Genomic DNA, 25,608 nt, shown 5'->3' with positions numbered 1-25,608 from the left:
TGGGGAACTAGTGGACTCGGACACATCAGTGGGCTTTGTCCTCACCCCTAAACTGCCACTTCCCCAAGAGGAGCCCAGAGTCTGGGAAATCTCCCTCTATCCTTCTGTTTCTTTTATTAACCTCCTAGCTCTTGTAGACAGCCTTCTGACAGAAGCCACTGTCGCCCTTGGAGACTTAAGGTCAAACTCAACTGCCTTTATTGAATATGACTTCACTTAGTCGTACTGTTTTTGGCTGTTTCTAAACCATTCTTCCCAACGTTGCCAGTTAGTCTGTAATAACTGACACATGGTAGAATTGGATGATGAATGAACTTTTAGGCAATTCATCAGAAAGCTTCCATCGTTAGCTCTAAAGAACCAAGTCAATCATTCATTCATTTATTGGTTCATTCATCCTTTGTTAAGGAGTGAGTGCATTCACCAGACATGTAGGAAGCACTTACAGTAGTGCAATGACTAACAGCCTGAGACCAAGGAGCTCCATCATTTCTCGGCCTTTTGACCTTGAACAAACTTGATAAATCTCACTTTCCTCATCTGCAAACAGGAATAACTGAGGAACCGGCCTCATTGGTGGTGGTATGAGAAAATGAACTTAAAAACACTTAGCACAGTGCCTGGGACACGACAACTGTGCAGTTAAGGTTAGTCATTATTATTATCACAGTGTGTAAGGTGCTGGGCTAGTCCTGAGGATACAAAGATGGATAACCTTGAACAATGCAGAGTACAGAAGTGAGAGGTCCAACACCAATTAAAACATGGAGGAAATGTGCAGGGCACACCCGGGTCGTTATTGTGGGTGGTCAGGGAGGGAGAGTGCTGTGTGCTCAGAGAACCTGAGTGATAGGTGTTGGAGCGAAGTTCCGAAGAAAGATTAGCAATCAACCACACTTTATTAAAAACATGATTGTCTCATATAATTAATTATAAAAAGTATATGAATGCTTTCAAACAAAATGTATTTAAAATGTTTAAGTTTTCAGTAGTCATTTTTTTGATGGTAGGTGGGATGAGTTACCAATTCCATGGCTTCTAAAGGGAGAAGGGAAAGAAAATAGCTCACACCTGTAGCAGAAGTAACTGTCAATCAAGGTTGGAGGGTGGTCTAGAGCAGCGGTTCTCAACAGGGAACAATTTTGTCCCCTCAGGGGGCATTTGGCAACGTCTGGAGATATTTTTGACTGTCATGACTGGGAAGAGGGTGCTACTGGCATCTAGTAGGTAGAGGCCAGGGGTGGTGCTAAATATCCAACAATACACAGGACAGCCGCCCCACGACAAAGAACGATCTGGATCAACATGCCAATAGTGCCAATCTAAATCAGTGGTTCTCAAACTACAGTGTGCACCAAGACTACACGGAGAGCTTGTTAAATCCCACATTTCTGGGCCCTATCCTCAGAATTTCTGTTTCTGTAGGTCTGGGGAAGGACCCAAGAATGTGCATCTCTAACAAGTTCCTAGGTGATGTTGCTAATGCTGATTTGGGGACTCTGTATAACCTCTATATTCATTTTCAAGCTTAAAAATCTCTGAGTTATGTGAATTGTTTTCAGTTATATAAAATTTTGAGTGGAGAGTTATTGAGTTTATATTTATGTCATTTGCCAACAGTTAGGCCCAGTTAGAGAGATGTGTAGAATTAAGCCACTTATAAAATTTTGAAAGTAAGTCACCAATGTGATGTCCCAAATTTCAGCTACTGCCTCTGGATGTCCTCTTCCTTAATGGCCAAAAGTAATGTCACATTTAAGTTCTAGTGTAGGGAATTACTGGCACTTTCTTTGAAATTCAAATTTGTTACAATAAGTCAGCCCTTTGTCACTTACCAAACAATCAATGTTCTCAATTAAGTGGTAATGACATTAATAATGCATTCACTTGACGATAATTGTGCTATGATATCTGTACCATGCATGGATATATTTCTATTAAGCTTGATTTTCCTTCCAAATACGCAGAAGTCTAGTTCTATTCTTTCCATCTTAAGAGGGGTTTGGGGATATAAGGTGGGTTAAAGGAATCCTTGATGATGTTGGAACACGGAAGACAGGCAGAGAAATTATGAGGACCAGAATCACAGAGCACAAAATAGAAAAGATTCATAATGCCTTGCAAGTACACTTATTCACTCTCTTACTAATTCATTCTTTTTTTTATTCAAGAAGATATATATATATATGATTATGGTGTTTGGCTAATCACCATTTTCAGAATTTATAGAAAAAGGCATAAAGTATGCTATAAAGAAATGGGAGAAGAGAAATAATTTGAGCGTTGTTAAAATGGATAAGATTTGCTAAGAGAGGTTGTATAATGTATTAAAAAAACCAAGCAGGGCTTCCGTGGTGGTGCAGTGGTTGAGAATCTGCCTGCCAATGCAGGGGACACGGGTTCGAGCCCTGGTTTGGGAAGATCCCACATGCCGCAGAGCAACTAGGTCCGTGAGCCACAACTACTGAGCCTGCGCGTCTGGAGCCTGTGCTCTGTAACAAGAGAGGCCGCGATAGTGAGAGGCCCGCGCACCGCGATGAAGGGTGGCCCCCGCTCGCCGCAACTAGAAAAAGCCCTCGCACAGAAACGAAGACCCAACACAGCCAAAAAAAAAAAAAAAAAAAAACCAAGCAGATTTCATTGTATTCGTGAAGTCTGAGAACATCTTGCCCAGAGGCAGGGGGATGGATGAGCCGGCTGGCATCTCAGGAAAAGTCCATTTTTGCTTCTTGAACAGGCAGAGTAATATTATACTTTGCACAAAAGGATGATATATTTTTCATTTAAAAAGAACCCAGAATTGTGAAAAAGGAGGAGATATTATATCACAACCCTCTATGTAAGCTGCAACATTTGAGAAAACAAGCTTAAAAAAATCGGTAACAGCACGGTATTGAAATTGCCTTTTTACTTGTCTCTCACTGGGCGGGAACCTCATCTCAAATGGCCAGTGAGTCTAGCAACCAGCACACATCTGGCGTGGCAGGAGCTCAGAGCTGCTCATTACATGAAGATGCTCTATCTGTCCCTTATATTTACATACAGACTTTCAGCTTTCACAGGACACCATTTGACTGGTACCTTGATTCTATCAGTAGAGAACTGAAAAAATTTATACTAGGAAAAGGGAACATGTGGACTTGTCTAAGAGAAAAATAAAAACTTCTAATATTGAAAAACATCTGGAAAGTTCATAATAGAAGAATAATGAAGTAGAAGAATCAATGAAAAACTATAGATTCTGCAGACCCAGTTTTGGCTGTTCTCAGGTGCTCTCTCCCTAAACATTGCGATGGGCTCTTATACTAATTTTAGATCAGTCAGAACTTTGTATTTCATCCTCACGTTGCCTGGTAAAATCGTCATTATTACGCACTGAAAATGTTGTTCTGTTCACCTTATCACCCTACTTTACCCATCTTCGGGGCTTCAAGTATGTAGGGCTTTGAATCTGTGGTCCATGGACCACAGACTTCAAAGGGTCCAGGGATGAAGCTCTATTTCAGTACAATTAGTTTCCTTTATAATCCTATGTATTTTATTTCACACATTTAAAAGCATTATTCTGAGAAGAAGTCTACAGGCTTCACCAAGATGGCCAAAGAGGTCCACGGCACAAAAGTGGTTACAAACACCAAAATGCCTTGCCTGAAAGAGGCTTTCTTATTACCATTCTTCCTCATAAGCTACAGAGCCAATTTCTCATACAACATGTATTTTATTTTCTTTCCAGAAGATTGATTATCTAACCCTAACTGCCTGATTATTTCCTAGGTCTCAAATGGAACTAAAACGCCCCCAGAAAACGGTACTTCTGCCATCATTTTAACAATTGCTAAATTATCCACAATTTGTCTAGAGTAAAAGTAATTTTGCATTACATTGACCATTGAGGTTAGAAGATCTTTAGTGTTTAAAAATCTTCATTTTTAGAGTTATGTCTTGTCCGAAGGTTTGTGTCCCCCCCACCAAATTTATATGTTGAAACTCTAACCTTGGGACCCTCATGACAGGATTAGCATCCTCATAAGAAGAGGAAGACAGAGAAATCTCATGCTTTCTGAGGGCATGCACCAAGCAAAGGCCATAAAGAGAGAACACAGTGAGAAGACAGACGTCTGCAAATCAGGAAGAGAGCCCTCACCAGACACTGAATCTATCAGCTCCTTGGTGTTGGACTTCCCAGCCTCCAGAATGGTGAGGAATAAATTTTTTGTTGTTTAAACCACCCAAATCCACGGTGTTCAGTTATAGCAGCCAGAGCTGACTAAGACAAGCTCCCTCTCATTTACAGGCCTTTATCAGCAACACAGGGTTCACCAGGACCAACATACTCTTATAAAATAGTAACTCTCTAAAGAAAGCATTATTTTAAAAAAATTTATTTTATTGAAGTAAAGTTGATTTACAATGTTGTGTTAATTTCTTCTGTACAGCAAAGTGACTCAGTTATACATATATATATATATATATATATATACACACACACATATATATATATATATATATATAAATTCTTTTTCATATTCTTTTCCATTTGGTTTGTCACAGTATATTGAATATAGTTCCTGTGCTATACAATACGACCTTGTTGTTTATTCATCCTATAGATAATAGTTTGCCTCTACTAATCCCAAATTCCCAATCCTTCCCTCCCCTACCACCCCCTACCCTGGGCAACCACAAGTTTCTTCTCTGTATGTGTGAGTCTGCTTTGTTTCGTAGATAAATTTATTTGTGTCGCATTTTATTGATAGATTCAACATATAAGTGATATCATATGGTATTTGTCTTTCTCTTTCTGACTTCGCTTAGTATGATAATCTCTAGGTCCATCCATGTTGCTGCAAATGGCATTATTTCATTTAAAGAAAGCATTCCATTTTAAATACTATTTTTCATTGTGGTTCAAGAAGATATCAATGGATGCAAAGAAAGAAATCCCACGTGCTCCATTTCTTTACCACTCAACCCTGCTGCCATCATTAGCGAAGAGGCAAGGGAGGAATGACTTCATGCAGCTGACTTAATGCATATGGTTTAATACTCCAGCCTCGACTCTTAGGTTTCTCTCCTCTAAACATCTCAAAATTCTGCATCTGGACAAACAGCTAGATCATTTATAGATAGAGCTGCAGGATGTCGGTCTACTCTGAGGCTGAGTTCACCATGTCAAGCTCAACGCCTTTCACTAGCAGCTTTGTTTATTCCTGTTGAAACCGCAACGGCTTCAAGGCTGAATACCATGGTATAACTAGAAGAAATAGAAGTTTTATATCGAGACAAAATTTCCTCATCACAACATCTCTCTCTTCCCATGAAAGCACCATGCTCAATACCTTTCTTTCTTTGCTAAACAATCATGTTTGTATCAGGAAACGCACATTCTCACCACTAGCCAGGAGAACAAGACTGGGGCTTAAATGGCCCTTCTTACTTTCAACTTCAGCGTAAATTAAGAAGCTGAAGATCAAGTTTGACAGAAGTTCAAGTTGGGTAAATGCCAATGAATAATATTCAACATTCATGAGATGGAGGTAGTCAAGCAACTCTTTGAAGACCACGCAGCTTGTGGTGGAAATCCAGGCTCTTCTTGAGAGCTTCTGGAATATCCAGCGTAGCCTGCAGATGCAATGAGGGGGTGGGGGTGGGGGTCACACAGCCCCTTAGACAGGTTTCCTTTTCATATTCTTTCCTTTGCCACTGAATCCCTCTGCTTGGCTTCCCCCAACCTGGTGCCCCTAATTTAGCCCCCTTTCCTTTATTCAGATCCAAGTCCTGCACCTTCACCATAAAAATCAGACTCCTAGGGCTACGGGGACTTAAAAAGCCCCGCCTCCACCCCTACCTCCCATTAGGTCTGGACTGATTGAAACAGAAGAGAACCGAGCACTTGCCCTCATGTTTGTCACAGTATTTTCGTGTGTACTGTTTTATTCGATGCTCACGTCCGCTCTGTGCGCAATGCGGGCCAAGAGTGGTTCTCCCAGCTTAAAGCAAGCAGAAAAGCAGCTGTAGGGAAGCATCAGTTCCACTCATCTCCTGGTCTGTAGGTGGAATGACAGTCACCCTGCGTGGTCCTGATACCCTTTGGAACACTCTTCCTGACCCACTTGGGAGAGATAAGAACACTGCCTTTCAGTGGGAGAGATGTGGAGCTTTCTTTTGCAATCCTGTAGAATGCCCAAGAATCCTTTTTATTTCCTCTTCTGATGGCCTTCAAATATTTTCGGGATGGGGCACACGAAAGTATGAAGGAGAACACCTGCAGTGGCCTCTTTGAAGTTAAACTTGACACTGCCTCATAGGAAGCAATGAAAATTCAGGCTCATGGGCCGATTTGATCGGGTCCACTTTCTGTTGTCACTGGATACATTCCCATCCTACTTTGGCATGAGCTTAAAACGGAGACCTCAGTAGCCAAAGACCAAGAGGAGAAAGGAACATTAACTCATAGAAAACTGCCAAGCACACAATTGACTAGGCACTGGTCTTGGATTTTCTGTACACTTAGAGCTTTCACAATAGCTGCGGCTCCAAAGCTGTCCTGAATAGCATTCTGAGTTGGGACAGGAATACGTCATGGTATCAGAAGCACCGGATGCATGATGTCCTTCAGGTTTTAAGAACGTCTTTTAGTTTGTCCCAAATCTAGAAAACAAGTTTTCACCTAGGTGGCCAGAGAGAGCAAGTTGTGGCCCCAGGTAGTAAAAGGAAGGCTGGGTGAAGTTGGGAGTTGGATGAAGCAGCCGGTGGTTGGAAACCCACAGAAGACTCATTTCCTGGTCCCGACAGGAAACGAATCATGATGGGCAGAGCCAGGCTTTTTAAATCAACATTCATGAGTTTTCTCCTCTACCGCCTGTATCTGAATATCTGCATTCCTAACTGCCTGGAAAGCAGGCCACCCTCTTTTGTTGTCAGCTGTCCTGGGAAGCAAAGTTCTGGAGCTAAAGTCTGTGGGATCCCATCTACCTTCTGAGAGTGTGTGGCAGCAAGATTTTTAACCCCTTGCGATTATTTGGTTGAGGCACTCTTCCATGAATCAACTTAATACCTGTTTATTCCACGGCTATTAAAAGTCTCCTGAAAGCCACCGAAGGATGTTGTTTTTTGTTTTTTTTTTAACCATGCTCCTAGCAGTGAATAGTCCTGCCTTTTTCTGCCGATATAAGCAAGCCTGTGGTTGACTGCCAAACTTAAAATTCCCAGGCTGAGGCAAGTACACTATAGCAGTGTTGTTCAAACTATGAGTCCCAACCCATCCGTGGGTTGTGAAATCAATTTAGTGGGGAGCAAGAAGCACCTTTTGACAAATGAAACAGAGTAGACTGGAGGCAGCAGAGTTCACTGCGTTTACTAAGAGTAAGGGTTGTTTTGTGAAGCTCTCGTCTGAGTTTGCAGACACACGCCGCTTGCAGGCTCAGTCATTATGGAAAACGTATTTCTTACTGTGAACTGTGGTCATCGTTTTGAAGGCCACTGTGCCAAAGCCATGCCAGAAACGCTGAAAGGAGTGACTTGCTTAGGGAAATAAAGCCCTTCTGATTTCTGACTGTCGTCCAGAGTGCTGGCTAAGAAAAGGGAGGGGACCAGGAGACTCACAAAAACTGGACACGAGCCCAGGATGGGGTTTCAAGCCAGAGGCTTGCTGGCCAACTGGGAGGGTTGGCAAGTGGACAAACAAGGGTTTATGACTGTTGCTTATTAGCTGCATGAAGACTAAGGAATTTTTAAAGAAATCGAGCACATAGGATTGAAAGCATCAGCTAGATCTCCAGGTATGCAACTTCAATTTGAGAGTGATCGTTCATCAACTGTGTGGTTGACGATTTGCACCAAGTTCCAAATGCTTAGTAAATGCAAGCAAAAGTGTAAGTGTGCTTGAGATGCATATTCTATTAGGTTGAACTGTAAAACATGGCCACAATCTGGTCATTTTCACCTACAGAAATTGCAATTTTATATGGTTTCGCCTTCAAAGAACCTGCTTTCCAATTTCTCTTCAGGTAAAATAGTCAGTGTGTGTATGTCTATCTATCTATCTATCCATCGTTTTTGTTGGTGGGGGTGACTAGGCGATAAGGATTAAAATACGAATTTGGGGGCTTCCCTGGTGGCGCAGTGGTTGAGAATCTGCCTGCCAATGCAGGGGACGCGGGTTCGAGCCCTGGTCTGGGAAGATCCCACATGCCGCGGAGCCACTAGGCCCGTGAGCCACAATTGCTGAGCCTGCGCGTCTGGAGCCTGTGCTCCGCAACAAGAGAGGCCGCGATAGTGAGAGGCCCGCGCACCGCGATGAAGAGTGGGCCCCCGCTTGCTGTAACTAGAGAAAGCCCTCGCACAGAAACGAAGACCCAACACAGCCATAAATAAATAAATAAACAAATACTTAAAAAAAAAATACGAATTTGCCTTTCAGAAATGAAGCAAAATGTAAATATTATTTAAGCTACAGTAGAAGGAACAAAAACTCAGAGTTTGGGGGTTTTGGCTATCATGCTGAAAAATCTAAAATCTCTGCAACTTTACCTACGGATTCTCCCCCTCCCTCCCAGCAAAGACGTTCAATGTCTCTCATAAACAACTTCCTAATTTTCCAAGGCAATGCTTATCTTGTCTCCCCTGATTTTTAACTGTGGCAGACAGCATTTTTATTCTTTTGGAGATTATTTCCTAGTAGAAAAGAAATAAACCAAGCTGTACTTCCTTTTTATTTCCTCAGCTGCCCAGAAATGTGTCTGCAAGGCAATCAAGTTTTCCATAATGTCTGAGCTAGAAAATAAATGAGCCAAGAAAAATCCCAAAACACTGGCAGAAAGAAAAATATTTGGTGCTTAGTTGTGTTTCTTTTTAGATAGGAAGGAGGGGAAAGAAATCTTCCAGAAAGTTTGCTAAGTTACTTTAATGAAATGCAATGCATGCATCTCTCTTCATGGGCCATGCGGCTCTCAGGGTGCAGCTTGTCTGCTCTGGGCCCTTCTGAAATGTTGGAATCGACACAAAAGGCATCTTGTCGACAAAATATTCTTTCAGGTCAGCATCACATCCTGGGCATGTTTCCTGTAAACCTCGAAAACTATATTCAAAAACATTCTGAAACAAAAAGGTTATGAATCAAAGTTCTTCCTTAGATATTCAAAGTATTTTCATCATTAAAGGTGCTATTTTTCTGGCAACTCAGTTCAATGCCTACTCTAAGAGACAGGGTGCACCATTAAGTGGTTAAAATACCCTAATTAATCAGAAATGGAAACAAACATTCTTTCTGACAAGCGGAGCCTGATTTTTCCAGCAATTGTTGATCCTGGGCTGGTGTTCAAACCAGTCACAGCAGCAGAATCGTACGGCAGTGACTAACCTTGGAACCTTCACTTGCAGATTCCAAAGCTGTCATCTGGCCCTAGAAGCTAAGATTTTTCTCTGCTCTCAGGCATGAAAGAAAGGCCCCTAAAATGGTTCTCTTGAAATTTTTCTGGCTAACTGACTGTAGGTAAGTGGCATAAGGGACCCGGGATGTCATAAAACTGAGCCTAACCTTTCACGCTGCATGAGGATGGGTTATCTGTCCTGCTCACTTGTGATTAATTGAGCAAAAGACATCAGTTGGTCACCTGTGTTTTCCTTTACACGTCACCACTCTCAGCTTCCCTCTGGGGACCTCGCTAACGCCTAGGGAGATCCACAAGATCGTTTTCCTCCTGCAACAGGAGGTCAGACGCCAAACGGTTCATGAACCCAAAGTTCAAGGAAACTCAACTGAATCCTCACCACACAGTGGTTCAAGGACTTTAGAAGAAAGGCATTTTAAATACTGGGCTCTGTCACCTCCTTTATTAGGGCTCTGCTTGGACCTGCCTTGAAAATAAGTTGCAAACTTGCTCTCAAAGCTCTATCCATCCCCCTGTGAACACGTGGCTCTTTCCCTCGTACGCTGTCAGTAAGAGCATGAGTTAGTCCAGCATGTTGGCCACATCTGTCAGAATTCTAGGTGCATATGGCCTCTGACCCAACAATCCCACCTCTTGGAATTTATCCCATGGACACATTCATTCATATATATATTCATGTGTATATAATATACACATTCACTGTGGCTTGTGTGACATGACAACAGTCTGGAAACAAATGTCCATTAACAGAAGACCCAGTGAGTAAGTTTTGGAACATCTAATCATTCTACTAGTATGTGGCTCTTAAAAAGATAGTAACATAGAGCAAAATAAAGTATAGAGAGGTATGGAAAAATGTCAAAGTGTTGTTAGTTAAGGAAAAAGTAAGTCACAGCATGATATATAGAGGATGATTCCATTTGTGTAAAAGATATATATAGGTATGATCTATCTATCTATCTACCTCAATCTGTCTATATCTTGTGTATCTATCTATGCATCTATGTATCTATCTATCCACCTCTATCTCTATCTATCCATCTATCTATCCATTTCTATCTCTATCATCTATGTATGTACGTATGTATCTATCCATATCTATCTATACATCCATCCATCTCTATCTGTCTATATCTATCATCTATGTATGTATGTATTTATCTATCCATATCTATCTATCTATACATCCATCCATCTCTATCTGTCTATATTTATCTATCATCTATGTATGTATGTATGTATGTATCTATCCATCTCTATCTCTGTATCTATCTATCCATTTCTATCTCTATCTCTATCTATCATCTGTGTACGTATGTGCGCACTTTCTCTCTCTCTCTCATTAAAGGACAGCCACTCCTGAAACATGTGTTTCATTGAGATGTAAAACTGTGCTTGCTGGTATCCAACTGTTTCCCCAGCAAGTCTGGAAAAAAGGATTTTGGCAGCACGCTTATGTAGATTGATTAAATTACTTCCTTTGCAGAATTTGATGCGAGTGGGGAATGAGGAAGGATGACTCAAGAGCACAGGGTAAATGAACTAAAGAAAACAATTGCTGTCTGGAGCTGAAAACCAACAAAATGCTGTGGAAGAGGGATGTCTGGCTTAGGGGGGAGCAAACTCATCCCGAAGTCCTGAGCCTGTTAAGCCAGGCTGAGGCGCTCTCCTGGACTTTCTTTGAGAGGCAATATCTTGTAGTGGCTTTGAAGTCAGGATTTCCTGGGTCCCAATGCAGCTCCATTTCCTACTAGCTGTGCAACCTCAGGCAATTTACTTAACCTCTCTCAATCTCAGTTTCCCTAGCAGTAAAATGGGGATCTTCACTGTCTCATCTCACAGAGGGCTTGTGAAGGCCGAATGAGACCATCTGTAAGGAGTTTCCCCTAGTGAACCATAATGGTAACAGGTGTCATGGTTTTGTCTTTGTAAATAATACTGTAAGTACACTCTGATAAAACAATACCAGAATACTATAAACATGGGATTTTAGCTTCAAGTTTGGACCAGTTCCCCTGCTTTCTGGCCCTTTCACTGATCTATGGTTCTCAGATCATGTAAAACTTCAGTGTCCCCGTAAACCACATTGACCCGTTTCAACAGAAAAGCAGAAATTTGGCCAAAGTTAAGTATTTTAATTTATTTAAAATTTAGTAAATTTTACCAATTTTCAGAAAAAGTATACCATTGGATAGAATTTCTCAGCTGTCAAGTTTTGTGTGTTTGTTTCTCATAATTTTTTGTAATTACCACACTCACTGGCCTGTCCCAGAATCAAGTGTAAAATCTTAGTTAATTTCACCCCAAATCAGGTGCGTTACTTTTGAACGTTTCCTGCATCGTTATGTGTTGGTGCTCTAAGAGTTTGATGGTTTCCAGGCATTCTGACAGCTGCACGGATTTGAGACTGTGTCAAGACAGGCTGTTAGCTAAGCTGTTGAGCTTTCCCTAGACTCTGGAACCACCCTCACCGGCACTCTCCCATCATACGCAGGGCCCTCCCATCTGGGGCTGTGCCCTTGGGAAGACAGACCCTTCAGTCAGAGAGAGCAATGAAAAATCACCTAGAAATGTCCTTCTCCTTCTCACTAAGGACACCCGAGCTCACTACAGTACTCTATTATTTTTATTTAAAATTATATGTCATGTTCAACATACAGAAAAGTGTGCAAGTCAATATAACAAAACCCAAGGACATGCCACTTCAATGGATCAAATCTTATCATTTTGCCACGTTGCTGAATTTATTGTTTATCAGTCCCAGGCACATTTTTATTCTGTTTAAATATATGGTAATCTATTCTTTTACTAATTCAACTTCAGAGAAAATGAGGCCGGATTAATTCAGTTCTCTCAAATGGAATTTAGGTGCATGGTATCATTTCCTGAGCCTGGCAATGCTGGCACTGTGTTCTCAAAGGTCATTTAAATAGGCTGTGTCCAGGCTATGACCAGGGCAGCAAAGCGGATGCCACAGTGAAGTCTGAATCATCAAGTTCAGTTTGTACTAACCGCTGATCCCGCACAATTCCTCCATCCTGCGTGTCTTGGGCGATCTGACTTTGCCACGCCTTTCATCAGGAGCCGGAGTGGATTTCCCCTCCCTCTGAGTTCGGGTGACCCTTGCTCTGATCACTGGAGTGCAGAACTGAAATTCTGCCCCTTCTGAGACTGCACTTTCCGAGGCTTTGCAGCTCCTCCTCTCACATTATTTCAGAAGTCAGCCACCACGTAGGAAGTCAGTCTACCCTGAGGCAGCCATGATGTAAGGAAGCCCAAGCTGGCCGCGTGGAGAGGCCACGTGAAGAAAGAGAAAGGTCTGGCCGGCCCCTGTTAGTCTGGTCATCCCAGCCGAGATAAAAGACATGTGGGCGAAGAAGTTACCTAGGATGTTGCAGCTCCAGCAGACACCACCCAGAAATACCACCCAGGTGAGCCCAGCCAGACCCCAGATCACAGGAAGTAAGACCTTGTTGTTTAAAGCCACTAAGTTTTGGGTGGTTTGTTGTACGTCACTGAGTAGCTGAAACACCCACCCTCTCTGATAGTTAAGAATAAGCACATAACCCAATTCTGGCCAGTGAGATGTCAAAGGCAGTTTGTTAGAGGTAGTGCGTGTGTGTGTGTGTGTGTGTGTGTGTGGCAGGGTAGGTTTCTGGAAGAGGTGTTTCTTCCTGTAATGAAGACACGTGAGGAGAAACTGCTTCTCTTCCAGGCTTCGGACGCAGTTGTTGCAAACAGGATGCCCAGAGATGTGCTAACTTGTGACACTGAGGGGACAAGCCTGGGGATGAAAGGCATGTAGGGGAGGGGAGGGCAGAGCAACAAGATGGCATCGGGATGGTCTAGTCCCACCAGAGAATTAACAAACTCTAAAACCAGCGACCTCCGCAGTCCTTGCTTTGTGAGATAACGCTCCTTTAAGTCACTTTTGGTCTGGAATGCTGTAATTTTCTGTCCAGTAACTCAAACACTATTGATATGTGACCCGGGTGAATAGAGAGGAAACTTCCCCTTAACACCAGCTGGATATTACTTTCTAATCAACAGTCTAGCTCTCAGCACCATCACCCAAGGTGCTAAAAGAAACAGGATAGACATGTCTTCGCTCAAACGTATGAAGATGTATTGCCTGTGAGTTCAAAAAAATCCTGTTAGCTTTCCGAAATACCATGTCCAAAAAACGTCCCCGTAACTATGACACCAACACACATTCCCCACATAATGGTATTTTCAATGTTGCCCCAGGTCTGAAAACTCACCTCCTCGGTTTCTGGAGACCCAATTTAAATGTATAAAGAAATCTGATATTCTCTACAGGAGGTCAAGCGTGGGCACATCATTCTATTACTGAAACCAGCTCAAGATACCAGAGAAAAATTTGAACACATATAAGAAACATTTTGAAAAGCTAAATAATTCACATCAATGCATGATGTTTGACAGCCCTAACCACAAGTATGTATATGCAAAAGATGCAAATGTTCATTTTTTCTTTTTCGAATATTTAAAAACACAATAATACGTAATTACCGTACAGTAGCAGGCAGTTAAATGGCTACAAGTGTATGCACTGAGGTCCTGATTTGCATGCAAATTCCTCACCTGATATTAAGTTGAGTGATTAGATGGTGCTTTGATGGCCACATAACTTAGCATTTTAAGTATAAAGACAAGTTTTGTTCAGAAGTCAAGTTTTCCATTTAAGATAATTACTATGCCATGAGCTTTCTACTTACAAATTTTCTTTCGGTAAGTTTGCTTAGTAGAATGGCACCGAATGGCTGGCTATTTTGTACTTTTGGGAAATCAACTGAAATTTGCTAGCCTCCCTCATTTTCTTTGATCCACACAAACAAAAACAGTGAAAGTGGGCACATCTCACAGCATGGAGTGTTATGAGGCCAGCCTGGGGTTCCTGAGGTTGGGGTCCCAGGCCTGGGCCTACTGTGTGTCCTTGGGCCCAGTCACTGAACTTCTCCAGTTGTCAGGTTTCCCATCTGCAAGGGAAACACAGTATCCAGTGCTGTCCAGTAGAACTTACTCTGATAATGGCAATGCCCTATACCCGCACCATCCAATATGGTAGCCATTAACCACACGTGGTTGTTGAGCACTTGAAATGTAGCTAGTGTACTCTGTATAAAATAGACAACTAATGAGAAACGACTGTACAGCACAGGGAACTCTACTCAATGCTCTCTGGTGACCTAAACGGGAAGGAAATCCAAAAAAGAGGGGTATATATATAGGTATTGCTGATTCACTTTGCTGTACAGCAGAAACTAACACAACATTGTAAAGCAACTATATGCCAGTAAAAAAAAAATGTGGCTAGTGTGACTGAAGAACTGAATATTTAATTTTGTTTTATTTTATTACTTCACATTTAAATTCAATAGCCACCTGTGACTAGTGGCTGCAGTATTAGACAGCACAGACACCTTCTTAGGTAAATGTTGTTTATTGCTTCCGCCTCAACCTTCCACTTAGTCTTCTCTTCCCTACATTCACTCTCCCACCCCCCCACCAAACTCTCCAATGTTTTTATATTTCGCTTAGAAAAGGTCAGGTACTCCTCCATTGCCATTCCCGCGTAGAGTCAAGAGCGCAGAATTAACCTGCAGCATTAACCCACGTCTTGAAATGGAGAAGAGCTCCAGGTCTTAAGTGCTTCTTTGATCTTCCATTAGAGCCCCAGTTGGCGAGTCAGGAATTATTTGGATGGGATGAGAGCTGACATTTATCGAGTCAAAAGGCAGCACTGATGTGGCTTCCTATTTTAGGATAATGTCAGCTTCAGTTAGAAGCTCTACTGTCCAAAGGTTCTGCTAATAAACATGGCCACGTTGTCAGGAGGGGCCAGCTGTTTGCCGCACATCATCTCCTGTAATTACGTGGGGTGATTCCTACCGTGTGCTAAGGTCCAGAACTGATCCGACACTGGGAATGTGAGTAAGATTCTCTCCTCTTCTAGAAAGCGCCCAGGTCTAACAGAGGAGCCTGGACGGTGTGCTGTAAGACTACGGGAGCAGAGATTAAGCAAGGAAAGGTTTCAGGAAGGAGGTACCACGTGGAGGGTGGTAAGGAGTTTATTAAAGCAGCAAGGATGGAGGGAGGCATTTCTGACCAAGGGGCATGGCTTCTTCAGGGCTGCCAGTTGATTAGGGCTATCCATAAACTTAATATTTCAGTTTCAGGGAACAGAGCAAGACAGTAGTGGTGATTTTGCCATCCCTCACCAACTAGCTCTGTAACTACATGATTTCTGAAGTACGTAAAACGATTCGAACTTTGGGTTCTGAATCTTTGCTTATTTCAAGGGGCAACTTCCCTTCCTTGATAAAGGATAAGAGGTCTACCCCTTCCCATCCCACTCAGCTGGACCTCCTGGTTATTGTCAAGGAAATCCTAAGTCCTGTCTGAAAAAAAGAAGTGTTCTGAAGGTACGAAGCGCAAGGTATAGAATCCATGGTTCAGAAAGGAGACAAAGAACTAGGAAGTTGGATAAACAGCAAGTACGGTCATTCGCAAGGCTGATTTCCCCATCAAAACAAAATCAGCTTTCATCACCAGAGTAACAATCTTGGCGTACAAACCTCACTTCTGAGAGTCTCGTGCTGACCTCTGGGAAACAGAGACATTTAGTCTCCGAGATGTTTGTTTTCCTACATTTCCTTTTCCTACAGTGAAGTCATTGGGGCAGATGAAATATACACGGGTGGTGTGGGCCTCTCTGGCGCGCTGCGGAAAGACATTTCTTCATTATTGCGATCATCCATTTAATTGCAGCACTTAGGTGCTTGTACAAGCAATTATCCTGCCCTCGCCCCTGCCATTTAGAAATTTACAGGCTAAAAGAAGGATGATGACTCAGACAGGATTATTAAGGCCCTATAAACAAATACATGCTCATTATAGAAACATACAATAAATATTTGCCTTATGTGAAAGCCACCGGCTAACGTAAACGGTGGGTGGATGCTAGCAGATTTGGCTTGAGAAATGATGCTGTCCTCACCTGCTGCTGCTGAATCCCTACAGGAGGTTGTTTCCAAGCTCCTTCCCTCGTTTTAGACAGTTGTTCACAGACGTCACTGTACATTAGAATCATCTGGGAAGCTGTTAAAAATCTGGTCGCCCAGGTTACCCCCCCAAGACCAATTAAATTAGAAGCTCAGGGGTAACCCAGCCCTCAATATTTTTAAACTCCTCGGGTGATTCTAGCATGCAGCAAAGTTTAAAAACCTCTGCTGTAGACTTCAGAGCTGTCATTCCTAGTTTTGGAGATTTTAAAAAATACAGATTTCTGGGCCTCACCTCCACACCTACTGAATCACCATCTCCAGAGGTGAATTTTGACCTTTAATTTAAAAAAAAACTTCAAAGCCAGTCTGATGCCTGCCCTTAGTTGAAAACCTCTGTTTAAAGCACTGAATTTCAACTTCTCCTCTGGTGTGCATATGAACTGTGAGAAAGACGAAAATAAAAGAATATGGGCCATTAAAGACTAAGTAGAAGATATTACTTTCTGGGACATTTCTTTTTTTTTTTTTTGGTTTCAACGTTTTATTAAAGTGTAACACGCTTAGAGACACATGCCCAGACTCTAAGTGTACAAACCATGTAATCAGCACCCAGCACCAAAGCTCCCCAGTCACCCAGGAGCCTCCCGTAGGGCGCCCCCAGGCTCCCCGGGAACCACACACCTGATTTCTAACATTGCTTCTGCTTTTGAAAGTTTGATCTGTTTCCGTTATCAAATTGCAGGAGAGTTGGCCTATTTAGATGCAAATAATTATTGAGAGAGAGTTAAGAGGTCAGTAGTATTTTGAGGGCAAATGGTCTAATACACCTCGTACTGCCCTTTTTTTTCTTTTTTTACAAGTAATAAATTTTATTAGAAGTTGAGTATCTGTTAATTAGCAGGCAGCTAAATAACTATAAAGCCACTACAGTTCAAACATTGTAGCATTACTACATGAATGAACACATATACAAATTAAACAGAAAAGAATATCCACAAATAGTTCTAAGTATGTCTGGGAAGTTTGATTGTGATAAAGTCAAGTTATAATCTTTAAAATTGATGCCTAGAAAACTACACACCCATTTAAAACTAAAGTCTGTACATCACACTACATAACAAAATAAATTACACCAGTTGCACATGTAAGAAGCTTGCAAGTTGCCACTTTACCCTAACAAGATGCGTCTTTTACAAGTGTTTTCTCCCACTCTGTGGCTTGTCTTTTAGCAAAAAAAAAAAAAAAAAAAAAAAATCTAGACACAGACTTTATATCTTTCATAAAAATTAACTCAAACTGAACCACAGACCTAAATGTAAAACACAAAACTGTAAAACTCCCAGAAGACAACAGGAGAAAACATAGATGACCTTGGGTATGGCAATGACTTCTAAAATATAACACCAAAGGCACAATCCATGAAAGAAAGAATTGAGAAGCTAGACTTCATTAAAATAGAAAATTTCTGCTCTGTGAAAATCACTATCAAGACAATGCTCTTTTTTATGGTTATTCAAAACAAGAGGGAATTCCCTGGCGTTCCAGCGGATGGGACTTGGCGCTTTCACTGCTGAGGCTGGAGTTCAATCCCTGGTCGGGGAACTAAGATCCCACAAGCTGCACGGTGTGGCCAAAAAAAAAAAAAAAAAGATTGAGACTGACATATACACACTACTATATATAAAACAGATAACTGATAAGGACCTACTGTATAGCACAGCAAACTCTGTCTACTCAGTGCTCTGTAATGACCTCTATGGGAAAAGAATCTAAAAAAGAGTAGATATATGTATATGTATAACTGATTCACTTTGCTGGACACCTGAAACTAACACAACGTTGTACTAAACTAAATCAACAATACCTCATAAAAATTAAAAAATAAACAAATAAAATTTAAAAAAACAATAAAATAAGAAAGAAGAAAATGAGGGAAAAATACCTTCCCGGAGTTTCACAGATTGTGAGTTGTTGGGTACAATTTTCCAACACTTTATAACATGCACCCTAAGCCTTGTGACAACTCTGTAGAGGTAAGAGCTGCTGTCACCTCCACTTAACTGATGAAAGCTTGGAGCCTTAGCTGGGAAGTGAGTAGCCAAGATTCGGCTGTCGGTCCCTCTTATGTGGAAGGCCCCTCCATGCCACACTCTCTCCCACATTTGTAACCAATTGAGAATTTAACCTCCTATAAGGGTCAGCCTGTAAAAGGTCTCCAGGCATTCACACTACGAATTTTGGATCATGGGCTGTTACTCATTTGGCTGCTTCTTTAAAAGTCTATTCCCTCAATACTTTATGGACTATCATTCTTAAATCACATAGATGAGTTTTTAGTTAATGTGCATTTTTTTTCTGATTAGAAAAGCAATTTATATTCATTGTAGACTAAGATAAAAATATAGAAGATATTAAGAATTGTGCATGATACCTAAGGGTTCTTTAAAAGTAAGATGTACCTTCAAGAGCCTAGCTGGGCAGTTTCCTGGAGGAAGAAGAGTCAGTTACTTACTTATGTTTGGGTGCTTTTCAAGAGATTTGATGTCAGTAATTTATTTCTAAGTATTTGTAAGTACTCTGGAGTTGGTACAGACCTGACACTCCACTCTATAGAGGATGCAAACAATTTGAAAGGATTGCTAACAATCTGATCTCAGGTTTCCATCGATTACCAGCTGTACTGCATTTCCCCACAATTTTTTAAAAACAGTTCCTATGATCAAAGAAAGTTTCCTCTTTTTCCTACTTGTGAACAGTATATTGGCTGAAATTACGGTATTTAGAAATTTATCATCAGGACATCTGAATTCTTAACCGAGATTCCAGGAAGCCATGAGGTTTCTGGGCAAGGGAAACATTTTTTAAAAAGCAAACCTACCAGAAGTTTATACCTTTAAATGCATGTGGCTTTTTTCTGGAGCAGGAAGCTGTGTACCTTTTTCAGTGTGTTCCCACCGCTCAAAGTATTCTGGGGGAATTGCAGGAAGCAGGGGCAAGGCGGCTTTGAGCGGCCCAGCCCAACACTGACTCTCAGTTCCTGAACTAAATGGCGCAGGAATTTTCTCAGTCAGCAGTGACTCTGTCAAAAGCCACTGATTACATCTCTAAATCTGTCCAGTCAAATCACCAAACAGTATTCTCACGGTACCTCAGGGAGAGCAGAACCAAAACACTGTTACTCTGGGAGCTCAGCGTATACTTACAGGCTCGAGGAGCTTGAGAGAGGAGCCAGGGCGCCTTCCTACCTGAGCCCGAGCGATGGAGACCACGGCAGCTGGGTACACGTGGCTTCGCTCTGTGACACCAAGAACCAGGGAATCAAGACATCTCTACAGGATCCCAGGTACGGTGGCTCAAAAGAAAGTAATCTCTTCCACTTAAACCTGAATTCTGGCATGATCTACTCATCACCCTGCCTGTAATAAAAGCTGATACTTTTCCTTCCACGTATTTCTCAGATCTCTTACATATACACATCCATAAAATAGGGGTACCGCAGTTTTTTTCAATCATTCCCCAATTGCCGGGCATTCATTTTGTTTCCAGATTCTTCTTTCCTTCACCGCAATGATGATGCAATAACATTCTTGCGTATAAAATCGTGCATACTGGTGCTTTTATTTTTATGGGCTAGTTTCCCAGAAGCTGAGTCATGTAATACATGATATGTGTGTGTTTTTGCATTAATAGTTTGCTTTTCAAAAATTCACCAGACCACAGCAGGGTACAATACTCCCTCCCCCCACCCCAATCTCTCCATCTACCACGGTGGTGAATAACCAATTCGATGGGAGGGATAATATCTCATTGTAGTGGCTGAATGGTAGGCCCCCTAAAAGATATGTCCGTGTCCTAATCCCCAGAATCTATAAGTATGGTCTCATTTAACAAAAGGATCTTTGCACTGGTGGTTGCCAAGGGGGAGGGAGTTGGGGGAGGGACGGAGTGGGAGGGTGGGATTAGCAGATGTAGGTTAGTATATAGAGAATGGATACACAACAAGGTCCTACCTAGAGCACAGGGAGCTATATTCAATATCATGTGATAAACCATCATGGAAAAGAATCTCAAAAAAGAATGTATATATACGATACATGCATAACTGAATCACTTTGCTGTACAGCAGAAATAAACATATCGTTGTCATTCAACTATACTTCAACTAAGAAAAGAAAGAAAAAATAAAAAAGGGTCTTTGCAGATATCGCTAAGGCTATCTAGATGAGATCTTCCTGGATTATTTGGTGCTCCCTAAACCCAATGACAGGTATCCTGTAAGAGACACAGAGCGGGAAGACATGAGGACCATGTGAAGAAGGAGGTGGAACCTGGAATTATGCAGCCACAAGCCAAGGAACACCTGAAGCCACTGGAAGACAGAGGACAGAATCTGTCTTTGGAGGGGGCATGGCCCTGACCTTGATGTCGGACTTTTCACCTCCAGAACTGTGAGAAGAATATATTTCTGTTGTTTTAAGCCACCAAGTTTGTGGCAGTTTGTTATGGCATCCTTAGGGAACCAATATACTCATTGTTACCATAAACTTGTGTTTTCCTGAAAACTACTGAGATTGAACATATTTTCCTGTGGTTTTACTGGCCATTGGAATTTGCTTTCCTGTAAATTGACTATTTAGAGCTTTCCCCCACTTTTCAAAGTTGTTTTTTGCTATCAATTCTGATGAACGCTGTAAAGATGCAAGACATTAACCCTTTGTCTGCCACATGTTGTAATACATCTAGCTTACGTCTGTTGAGTTTGTTTATGGCATGTTGGGTCACATGATTAAAACAAATTACATGGTACAGTGTTAGCGTCTTATTGATTGTAAACATTTCTCTGACATCTGGGTTATAAAAATATTCTCCTTTAAAACGTTTGTGGTTGGCACAAAGACGGTCCCCAAAGACGTCCATCACCTCATCCCTGGAACCTGTGACGATGCTACCGTCCATGATAAAACGGACTTTGCAGATGTGATTAAACGTACAGGCCTTGAGATGGGGACAGTAGCCTGGATTCTCCAGGTGGGACCAATGTAGTCATGAGAGTCCTTAAGACGGAGCTCCTTTTCCAGGTGTGGTAAGAGCGAGATGTGACTGTGGAAGAACTGTCAGAGAGATGCAATACTGCTGCCTTTGAAGAAGGAGGAAGGGGGCTACAAGCCAAGGAATGTGGACAAACCTTGGGAATGGGGAGGAAATGGACGGTCCCTCAGAGCCTCCAGAAAGGAATACAACCCAGCTGACACCTTAGCCCTGGAGACCCATGTCAGACTTTTCCCTACAGAACTGTTAGGCAGAAAATTTGTTTTCCTTAAGCCACTAGGGTAGTGATGATTTGTCATGGCAGCTGTAGAAAACGAATACATATTTATTGCTCAGTTTAAAAATTTGTGCCTTTATCCATCTCTAATTTACTCTTTGAATGTACATTTATCCATCTATAATAACTCATAGCTATTTATAATGTTTTGTTAGTTTCAGGTGAACTGCAAAGCGATTCAGTCCTATATATATATTATATATATATAGGTATATATATATTCTTTTTCATATTCTTTCCCATGATATTTTATTGCAAGATATTGAATATAGTTCCCTGTGCTATACAGTAGGACTTTGTTGATTATTCCATCGATAATTTACTTTTGAATATGTTAGCAAGTAGGAGTAGAGCTTTGGTTCTAGATAGACTCTCCAATCTGTTGTACTGATCGATTTGTTTATTCCTTTGCCAATATCATGTTGTCTTGATCACAATCAAGTATCTCGTAGGCAAGTTTGCCTCCTCTGTTTTTATTTGTTTTAAAAACAGTTTTCTTAGGTTTTTGCAGATACTGTTTTCTGTTCTTCAAATTAGTATTTCTCATTAAAGTTCATTCCTAAGTATTGTACAGTGTATTGTTAGGGCGACAATTACTTCTCCATTCGTAACGGATAGCTCTTATAAATAAAGCACACCAAGCACAGCCCTGTCTCAAGGCCCTGGTTGGTGCTGTTTCCTCTGACCAGAATGTGCTGGTCCCAGGTCTCTGCAAGGCAGGCGTCCTCCTGGACCTCAAGTCTCTGCCCAGATGCCAATTTGTTTGTATCAGGGAGGTCTCCCCTCGTCACCCCATAGGAAAGAGCACACCACTGCCTGTCACCCACCCTGCCTGCTATGTATTTACTATACTTCTTCTCTGGCTTTTAATTTTTCTCCATAGTACTTGTCACCATCTGACTTATTATTTACTCATTTGTGGTTTATTTTCCATTTCCACCAACTAAAATGTCAGCCCCGTGAGGAAAAGTATTTTCTCTCTTTCCTTCGCTACTACATCTCCAGGGACTAGATGACTGTGTTGGGGCCCAGGGCAGGCCCTCCCCAAAATGTGCCTCATTGGCATATTGATTATTTTGAATTAAAGTTACTTACGAAATGGCCAACGTAAGACGAACACTCTGACCCTCCTTTCTGACTTTCTGAAAGCAGGAAATAAATCACTCACATGAAAGGTGCCCTTCCTGAACCTGGAGGGAGGACACCCTACGGAGCAGAGATGGGGAATGTGGAGCTGAGAAGCCCGTGTAAATAAACCTTGCTACTTCTCGAATTTACTATCTCAAGCACAAACTCTGTTTACAGTCTTCAGTAATTAAGCACCCAAAGCCCAAGTTTCTTTGTCCTGTCAATTGTTCACAAAGGTATTGTTTCTTTGTCTAAAAAAATATAAAAGCTGCCCGCTTTCCCCACTTCTTAGGTCTCATTTCTATGAGACCTCCATGTACATGAATTTAAATTTGTTTCTTTTTCTCCTGTTCATCTCTCTTGTGTCGATTTTATGATTAGTCCAAGTCACCAGAACTCAAGAGGGTAGAGACGGGAGATTTCCCCTCCCCAGCAAATGCGTGGCATTCATTCAGTTCAATAAATATTTGTTGAATGAATGTTAATAAAGAAGACCTACTGACCTTTCTACATTTATTTATTTGTTACTGAAGTATAATTGATGTACAATATTGTGTTAATTTCTGCTGTACAACAAAGTGACTCAGTTATACATATATACACATTTTTTCCTTAATATTCTTTTCCTTTATGGTTTATCATAGGATATTGAATATAGGTCTCTGTGCTATGCATCTACATTTATTTTTAATCCAATCACTTGTCAAATATCATTCCTCATTGTAGCAGTTGTTTCCTGGAGTCCCTTGACTTTTGTAGGTATACAAACACATCATCAACAAAAAAGGATAATATTACTTTTCCGGTTGCGTGACCTACGCTAAATATTCCTTTTCCCACTAAATTCACTGGAACCTCGGAAATGATGATGAATAATATTAGTGGAAGCAGGGATCCCTGTCGGTAGACGACTGCAAAGACAGTGTCAGTTATCCCTGCATCCATGTCCTCTGCCACGAAACTTTGCAGGGCCCTCACACTCTGAGTCTAGGCTGAGCCGCTTGAGTGTGTAGGTCCATGGGATGTTAGCAAATAGGATGCAAGCAGAGGCCTGAAAAGTGCTTCTGACTTTGGGCTTGTTTTTGCTCCTGTGTCACTAACACGAGAGTGTGCCTGCCCTAGACGGCTGGAAGGGGAGAACACGTGCAGAGCAAAATTTCCCCAATTGTTCTAGCAGAGGCCATCCTACATCAGTTCCCAGCCAGCCAGCCCCCGATACGTGAGCAAGCCCAGTCGGGGGCCCAGAGCTGCCTAGATGACTGGTACCTGACCACAGATGTGCTCACAAGCCCAGCTCAGATCCCCTGATCCCCACCACTGTGAGCTACTGACATGGTCATTATTATACGTCCACGAAGTTTGGTAGTTGTTTGTGTTACAGCATTATTGTGACAATAGATCACTGATACACTCTCTTAGGTCTGATTTTAATATGAAGAACCTCAGAATTTCACCATTTGGAATTTTGTTGTTAGTTTTTGGTGGAGAGTCTTTACCACATTTAAGTAAAACTGAAAAAGAAAGCAATTAAGGTTTTTTATTAAAAAGGGCTGAATTTTACAAATGCCTTTTTCACATGTATTGTTACTATCTTTTTTTTTCCTTCCTTTAATTTAATGATGAGACAAATTATTTTGATAAATTACCTTATTTTTAACCATGTTTATATTCTAGGAACAACTCCTTCTTGGTCATAGTGTATTATTCTTTCGAGATGCCTTTGGATTTTACTTGGTAATATTTTATTAAGGAGTTTGCAGCTACATGTATAAGTGAAAATTGGTCCATTTTTTTGGTCTGTATTTTGTTTATCAGGTTTTGAAAGAAAAGTTATGTTGGTTTTAGGAAATGATTTGGGAACTTTCAGAACTGATGTAGAAGCCCAAATATAAGAAAGGACATAAGATTTGAAAAACGTAAGCCACACAATCTAATAGATTTGTGCACAGAACTTGCATCATAATGGAACATTAATAAAATATAAATTACAAGTCTAAAAAGACAATTTTAAATCACTTTAAAAAGTAGGTATTTTAATAGATCATAATCTTAGATCATAAGCAAATAAAATTGATGTTAAGTAATAAAGCAATAACTAGTCAATCTTAACTACTTGAAAAAAAACTTTCAAAATAACTCTAGGATTAATGAGAAAAGCAAAATTTAAATTATAAACTATCTACAACCAATGCAAAGGAGACTATCTATTTCCTACCAAAACTTATGGAATACAGCTAAAGCTATATTCAGAGGAAAATGTATAGCTTATAACTATGATAGCTTCGTTACTGAAAGACTTATAATAAATGAACATAGTACTCATACTAAGAAATTCCATGAAGAACAAAAGAATAAACCTAAATAAAGTATGAAGAAGAAATTAATAAAGATAAATACTGAAATACATGAAATGAAAACAAACATGGTAGAAAGAACAAATACATTCAAAAGCTGGTTCTTTCATAAAATGTATAACCATCTCATGAGTATGACTGAGGAAAGAAGAGAGGAAAATATTAGGATTGAGGGAAGAGAGAAACACACACAAAAAGATTAAAATAATTAGAAGAAAGTACTATAGTTAACCCTATTGCCATAGATGTGAAAACCTAGAGGGAATGCATTATTTCTTAAATAAAATAGGATAACTAAACCAAGAAGTAAAAAAAAAATTTAATAAAAAGAGATTGAAACAGTGATTAAAAGTCTATCATTTAAAAGGGGGAAAAATTAC

The 25,608-nt window shown here is 40.9% G+C and overlaps 1 protein-coding gene across 19 annotated transcripts in view; it reads right to left on the bottom strand.

Moving 5' to 3' along the window:
• THRB (thyroid hormone receptor beta) overlaps positions 1 to 25,608 on the bottom strand; it is a 387,045-nt gene that overhangs the window by 164,308 nt on the left and 197,129 nt on the right. Inside the window, exon 1 of one of the 19 annotated variants that reach the window (XM_036849760.1) lies at positions 19,624 to 19,642. The exons of the other annotated variants lie outside the window; for them this stretch is intronic. The gene's annotated coding sequence lies outside the window, so the exon portion shown is untranslated. Of the gene's footprint in view, positions 1 to 19,623; positions 19,643 to 25,608 lie in introns of those variants that run through there. 19 annotated transcript variants of the gene reach the window in all.

This window comes from Balaenoptera musculus, chromosome 4, assembly GCF_009873245.2.
Source record: "Balaenoptera musculus isolate JJ_BM4_2016_0621 chromosome 4, mBalMus1.pri.v3, whole genome shotgun sequence".
NCBI classification, from domain to species: Eukaryota; Metazoa; Chordata; class Mammalia; order Artiodactyla; family Balaenopteridae; genus Balaenoptera; species Balaenoptera musculus.
The sequence above is the reverse complement of the archived record's forward strand: the minus strand, read 5'-3'. Positions and strand labels throughout refer to the sequence as shown.